This window comes from the organism of the source record quoted next, unplaced genomic scaffold (assembly GCF_019419815.1).
Source record: "Pyrus x bretschneideri cultivar Hongxiangsu unplaced genomic scaffold, Pyrus_bretschneideri_v1 Contig45, whole genome shotgun sequence".
NCBI classification, from domain to species: Eukaryota; Viridiplantae; Streptophyta; class Magnoliopsida; order Rosales; family Rosaceae; genus Pyrus; species Pyrus x bretschneideri.
The window spans coordinates 1095950-1103433 of record NW_025999779.1 but is presented as its reverse complement, the minus strand read 5'-3'; the positions used below and the strand labels follow the sequence as shown (position 1 = coordinate 1103433).

General features: G+C 36.0%; 1 pseudogene; it reads right to left on the bottom strand.

Annotated features, from left to right (window-relative positions):
* Nucleotides 1-1830: 1830 nt before the first annotated feature.
* Nucleotides 1831-5030, bottom strand: LOC125469768 (annotated as a pseudogene).
* Nucleotides 5031-7484: the final 2454 nt, after the last annotated feature.

The following is a 7484-nucleotide window of genomic DNA, read 5'->3' as shown; positions in this document are numbered from 1 at the left end:
TCCCTAAAGTGCTTTTTGTTTGTATGAATGTCCATTCATGATAGGATGAGAGTTTCAGATTTCTTAGCACCTTCACGTCTTCCGTTTTTGTTGTAAAACATATGCCATGCTCTGAACAACTTATCATGCAAGTAGCGGACGGTTGATAACCCATTCGACGTGGCCCTTAGGGGATGTTGTGTTAAAGTAATTATAATATTTTAAGCAGGTTTTAAATTTAGGCCAGAACCAAATTTCAAAGCAAACTCTACCGAATTTTTGGAAAATTATTCAAAGTTATTTTATTATTGTATCGGCAGCATGTTGTGGCTACGTCACATTCTGGGTGACGGCCATTACACTTTGATTTTGGTGTTCACCTAGATATTGGGGTCAGGGTGTGTCATTGATAATTGATTTTTATGCATCCTTAAAATAAACATGGGAATCCATCATTTCACATGACTAAGAGCCAGTTTGGAATTGTTATGCCTTAAAAAAAAAAAAAAAAAAAAAAAGAAGTTTCTATTGTGTTTTAAGAATAATCAACTGCAAAATGAAATAGTTGATCATTTGATAACTGTATTTCTAAAAGTGTTGTGACTTGTGAGTATGAAAAGCAGTGTAAAAAGATTTTACAAATTTTAATATAAAAATGATACAATTGTATATAATGACAAAATGGACATGATAGTGTGGGCCCTAACTACGCCAACGGTGGCAAGAACAATGGTTGTGATGATGGTGCAATAAAGGGGTGTGGAGGTTGGGCTGTAAAGGTAACAATAGTGGTAGAGGCAACGACAATGACGATGGTGGAGGTTGTGTTTATGGTTGTGATGATGGCGGTGGTGACAAGGATGCAGTGGGAGTTGTGGTTATGGTGGTACTGGTGGCAGGTATAGTAGTGGTGGTGATGGTGATGGGATTATGGTGTGGTGGTGGTGGCAACAATGGTAGTGGTAATGGCAATGTGGTGTAAGAGGTTAGGGTTTTAAGTGGTATGTGGGGGTGATCATTTTGTTCTCCAAGAATAAAGTGTGTCTAGAAGAATAAATAATATTTTTTTTAAAATTAATGAGCGTATTACAAGAAAGTTTGATGGTAAGAATAGCATCAAAGGTGTAGAGAAAAATAAAGTTTGATTATTAACTTTTAAAAAATTAATTGATACACATTACAAGAAAGTTTGATGGTAATAATGTTATTTTTAAAAATAATGTGGTGTAAGAGGTTAGGTTTTAAGTGTAATGCTAATGTGGTGTAAGATGTTAAGGTTTTAACGTGCCCCTATCACATCACATGTTATATTGTGATAATTTGATGGTAAGAATAACATTATTATTTTCGCATTTCTTTTGCTATGTCACACGACCAATTTTAATTTGAAAGTTTGTCTTATCCTCTCTATGAAACCTTGGATTTCACTGCACACATCCGTCACGACGAAAACTTTTGCAGAAAACTATTGTGGATATAAAAGCCTCGCTGTCAGAAATATTATAAAACGAAACCACAAATTTGCCAAGATTGAAAAGGTTATCCTTAAACAGGAAATGTTGACCATATAAAACAATAGGTAAATTACACTTTATATATATACATACATACAAACATATATACATATATACATATATATATATATATTTATTCACACGATGAGAGGTAAATAATTTTCACACATCATCTTTAACTTCTTACACACTTCTGTTTAATTTTGGATGTTGATTTTGTTTGATTTATTCAATTTAATGACTATAAATAAAGAAAAATGTGTGGAAAGCTAAAGAAGATGTGTGAAAATCACTTCCCATAAATCAAACAACATTAACATTATTTACAAGTTTATTTCTACCTGAAATTCTTGCCTTCGAAGGTTTGGCCAAACTGCCAATTGCTTGGAGCAACATGCCATGAGGTTGAGTATCTACCATCACTCGCTCTGACTCGGAACGTCAATGACTCGCCAACCATCTTGGAGTCAGTTTCCCACTTCTGACCCCATAGCCGCTTCATCGTTGTCCATTTGAGCTTCTTGCTGCCCTTCACTTGCATTCCGGTCACATCCACGGCTCCTCCCACATTCCACACCAACACTTGGGTTGAAATATGGATTCCCAGTTATTGTGAATTTAATTCCTCCTTTGTTCAGGCATGGAACCCTACGGTACATGACCGGAACAATGCCAGCCTTGTACTCGGCAATTTTGATGAACGAAGGTTTGGCTATATCAAAATGCTCACGTGGAGGGTTGCACCACCCTCCATTGTCACTTGGCTGGTTCCAATTGGGGGGGCAGTTGTTGGTCGCCGTGACGGCGAGAGTTGGATGTCCTGGCTTGCACCACTGAGGGTTGTCGAGGCATTTGATTTCATAGCATGCTCCACAAGACAGCCCTTTGTTGAATAAAACCTCGCTCAACGCTGCTGTGTCCAGGCCATATCCTTCTTTTATCACATCCTCATAACCACAAGCTCCTCCTGCACGTAGTCATCATCAAAATACTACTATCTTGTTCTAATTAATTTCCAAACAACCAAGTGAGATGAAAAAAAAAATGACTAGTTCGTGGTAATGAAGTGATTGGATCGTAAATAGTATGTCCTAGGAGCGTCCCACGGCTTGTATGAAACTGACATCGTGAATTTTTCGTCTTAATGGGTTGTACATTGTTATCGTGAATTTTTGGAAGGCAAGAATTTGAACTCTGCAAGTTCCATTCTTGATCTCTATTGCTGCATCAAATACATGATCCTTTTGACGGCGATTGGATCAAAAGAAAAATTACAGAATCTAACTTGCTTCGAATATGGAAAATGTTTACATCTGTTTTTCTTAAAGCTCACTACAAGCAACTGATCACATCTTTAATACATAATCAAAGTGGGATCGAGTTGGAAATATAAATGCTTATCTAACTTTGCGTTTTGGCTGAAATATGGCCGCGATTTGAAATGTGGTCTCATGTCTATTACTTGAGAACCGAGATGTTCTGATTGTAATTTCTTTCTAGATTTTAATTTATCATCAATAGGAAGTGGGATTCAAACTTAAAAACGTTTCCTACCATTGGGAACAATGTTTTAAAAAAACGAAGGCAAAGCCAAGACCTTCATGGATTACCTTGCCTAGGTAGGAGCATAAAGTATTAATTTTTCATAAACCTTGATGCAGTGGCGAAGTTACGTGAGGGCGAGGAGTGGCGGCCGCCCCTCCCCTCATTGGAAATCAAGCACAGGAGCAGTGGTTCCGCCCCTCTGGTCTCGTCAGAAGTGATGAAATTCCATCTAGTTTTCTAGCCTTTTGGGTTTCCCAGCTCTATTGCATCACAGGCTGATCGTGGGCTCTCTTTTTTTTCAAAAAAAAAAAAAACCTAGGCCAAAGAAAGGAGGAACGAAGATTTGCATTTTGTAGCTTCTGGAAATGGGGTTTTGGACCTTCTAGTTCTAACGAAGAAGAAGAGAAAGGAAGAAGAGTGAGACATTCTCTCTCTCCCATCCCGCCCCACGTGCCCTTTCAAAATTACAATTTGTTTTTTTAATTATTGGCCAATCAATTTGAGCCACATAACTTGCTATTGCTTATTTATATTAGAATTTGTTTTGTTTTTTAATTATTTTCCAATTAATTTGACCACTCTTCCAATATTTTTTAAGCCACTTGTTTGACATTGTTATTTATCTTAAAATTCACTATAAATTTATACGAGCTTCAAAAAATAATTTATAAAATATTACGAACTCGTAATTATTTGTTTTTTTTTTCTTACCATCAAATTCAACAAAGTAATAAAGAAAAATTGTCAATATTTTTATATATTATATGTTTTATAATCAATGTTTTTCGGATATTATATACTATATAATAAATAGACAATTATTTATACGATATATAATAAATTTATTCAAATTTGCCTAAGTCCTGGCCTAAGTGTAAAGTCATGTCCACCACCCAACTAGAGCTTAGCATCTTTTAAAACTTTGCTAATTATACAATTAAGTAATATGACGATACAAACGGTGCTAAATCATCCTTCAAATAATATTGTTGTTCAAACCCTCATTTAACTATTTAAGTAATCCAAATCCTCTTATGAATATTTCAGTTAGTGCAAATTCTCCTATGAATATTACGGGTAGTTCAAATAATCTTCTTGCAAATTCTGAGCTTAGACCTCAAATGAATGTTCACATTTTTTCGAGACCCTAAACTTTTTAAATTTTGCCCCTCTTACCAAGAATTCCTGGTTTCGCCATTGCCTCGATGTAGGTGAGAAACTCTAACCTTAAATTTAAAATTACAAATTTGTTGTGAACTTGTGGAAGGTTGACGGGTGAGATTGGAGGTTGGCAGCGTTGGCTTGAGACTTGAAATTTTGAACTAAAGAAAGGTGCGAGAAGATAGAAGAGTTTTAGTTTATAAAAACTCTGCCCAAAACGATATCGATTTGGGTTTCGTTTGTTTTTTAAAATAAATAAAAAAAATCAAACACCTCGGTGGCGCTTTAACAACACCTCAAGTGCTTAGGCGTGCCTCCCGATTTCTAAGTTAGTTTATAGCCCATTCCTGTTGGACATATATAGGTGTTTCTTTATATAGTTGCCCAAAAAGCCGTCTAGGCTATCAATGCTAGTTTTTCACAACACTGACTGGTAAGAAAAAAAAAAGCCACTAGGTAAGACCTAGTTGGTACGTGATCGATCCCCTTAAACAAGGTTTCTTTTTTTTTTTTTTTTTTTTTAATTGCCGGAAGATGGTCATTTCATCCTAGAAGCTTTTGAATGAACGATATAGAATTAGCATTAATTCATAACAAAGGTTCCCGGGCCGCCTTCATAGAATGTGGCATGAGCATGCTTCCAAAGGCCACCACCGAACCTTGGCCGGTTGTGGGTGCGGGCAACCGTATGAATGTCATTTATCCATGGTCCTCTGATAATTTAGCTGCAAGTCTCCATGCAGTGCTTGCATGGACAACATTTGCCACCAGAGGAAGAAAAATCAAGGTCACTAACCCTAAGAGGGCCTGCAAGGGCACTTCATATGCCATATCTATTTGTGTGTCGGTGTGTAGAAATTTTTATTTTGTAACTAATAATTTGGTTTGCTGTAGATTCTTGTGCTGCAAGGATTTATATGGTTATAGAATTTAGGCATGTCTATTTTGCAACCTTGTGGTTATTTCAGTTAACTTGAATTTGGAAGGATGTAAGTGATTAGGGTGGTTACAATGCTCCGAAAATTTAACAATGATAATAATTAGTTGATACGAAGATATAGTAATTTCTATAAATTAACAAATTCAGCAAGGATCATGTGAAAGTTTCTATTAATTAGCTTCTTGAACTTGTGGTATAATCGCATCGTTTCTCTAGTTTTCGCCCCAAGGAATTACGGTGGAACCCATCCGGCAGTGAGATGGGTTGTCTGATCTAGCCGTTGAACTTATCGGTCATCAGTGTGACCGAAATCATCCTCCACCGTAAACAAAACATAACAGAAATATAAAATTAAGCTGCTAAATCATTGTAAAAGCATAGTAACAGATCTGATTAACCGACCTTCCCCGGGCTCGGCTTTGCGATCTTTTGTTTGTCTTTGTCCTCCCAAGTCCTTTCATTCAACCTTAAGTGGAATTGGGTTCATCAGTCAGGAACGTCATAGTTAGCCTCTCTCCATCAAGATCCAATCTCCACTAAGATCCAATAGGGGTCCCGACCTTCGCGATGGTCTCGCCAACCCTAGCCCGATATGTACCCAAAGTTGTACCCCTCAATATATCGCACCGATAATGTGGAGGATAATAGAAGGAGAGTGAAGAATGAATAAGGGTAAAATTTCAAGCTATCCAAGGTTTTCACGGAAAAGTTTTAAGTTACGTTCTATTTTGTTTTGTTGTTTCCGTGTCAAATTGTTTAGGGTCATTAGGTTGGTTTTTTGGTCAATAAGCTTATGTCCTGCAGACATAAATTTTGACTTAGTTTCGTCTATTTTTCGTTATAGCAGGTTTGTATCTACTTTTAATTTTCCACATGATCAGACCTAGTGAATGAGGGGACCATGTTACCTTACAAGCAACAGCTAACAAGGTCATTTACATTTGTCTCAGTGGATCTGGACTTTACATTTTGACAAACGCTTATCTTTTGCTTCTTATTGAACATAAGGATGTAAATTGATTTTGATATGAATGTGAATAGATTTTAATATATTCCGTACATTTAACACAAATTTGAAACTCGTGGCATCGCGCAGGCTCAGCTGCTAGTAAGGATCTAAATATTATATCATCACTTATAAATTAAGGAAAATTCAAGCAAATAAATAACAATTTAATGCCTACAAACCTGTGATGAAGCCGTGATTATTTTTTAGGGGAGGGGGCAAAAGGGTAAAAGGCCCCATAAAAATTTAGACAACTAAACTCTTTTAGATAGTAGATAATATTAATGTTGTTAATAATTTATCAATAAAAAGAAGTAACAATTGTGGTCGATGAGATTTTATGTCATGAAAAGCCGCATAATATATGCTTTTTATTAGTAAAAGCAAAAACATATCTCTCAATGTAAACAACATGCTACCACTCAACCATTTATCTCTCGTTTTGTTAGACGTTGGTGTTTTCACAATATTCATTGCTAATGCTCTCTATATTGTAGCAGTTGAAACCCACAACCCCAAAAGCCAATTAAAAAGCTTATACACATACTTGTAGCTTTCACTCCTCTTGATCTTATGCCCAATTCTTTTTAATGATGAAAACTCACTATGCATCTTTGTATAATGATTATAATTGTCAAGTTGAATTGGAAGATTCATGAAATCCACACGATCATCTTCAAGATAAAATTTGGCAAAATGAACTTTTTTTTTTTTTTTGGCAAAAGATGCAAATTTGTAGACCAGACTCAAACATCCATACACAGAAGCAAGTCGGTGTTCACCTCATTGAAGTGACCATTCAATGTTTTTAGATGCATATCAATGACTTGAAAATAGAGGGTCACACGATAATAATTGACGTTTGCAAGTCTTGGAGTTTTACGATTTGATTTTTTGGGTGCGAAATAGAAATATTCTATGTTAGGAACATTAATATCATTTTCCGCATAAAACGTTTATACATCATGAAACAAATCCTCAAAGCCATCATCTTTCAAGGATTGTAGTGTTTGTTTGCACTCCACTAACACCATTGCTTTCACAACATCTCGATCTTTCTTTCGTAATTCTTGTGATAACTCAATTGTAATTCCCAATACAAATCTCATAAATAAAAAAAATGAAACACAAACCAAAAGTTTGTAGTTCGTTGAATAACCTATTTGCTTCATCTAGATTATCTTGGTTGTGATCACCAATAATCCACTGAAGCACCTCCACCACGAGTTGAAACATTGGCAGCAAGCTTGCAAAGCACAGTGCAGCAATGCAGCACAACAACGACAATAGACTTGAATTTCATTCAAGCATTTCATTGAATACCTTTTGAATTTCACTC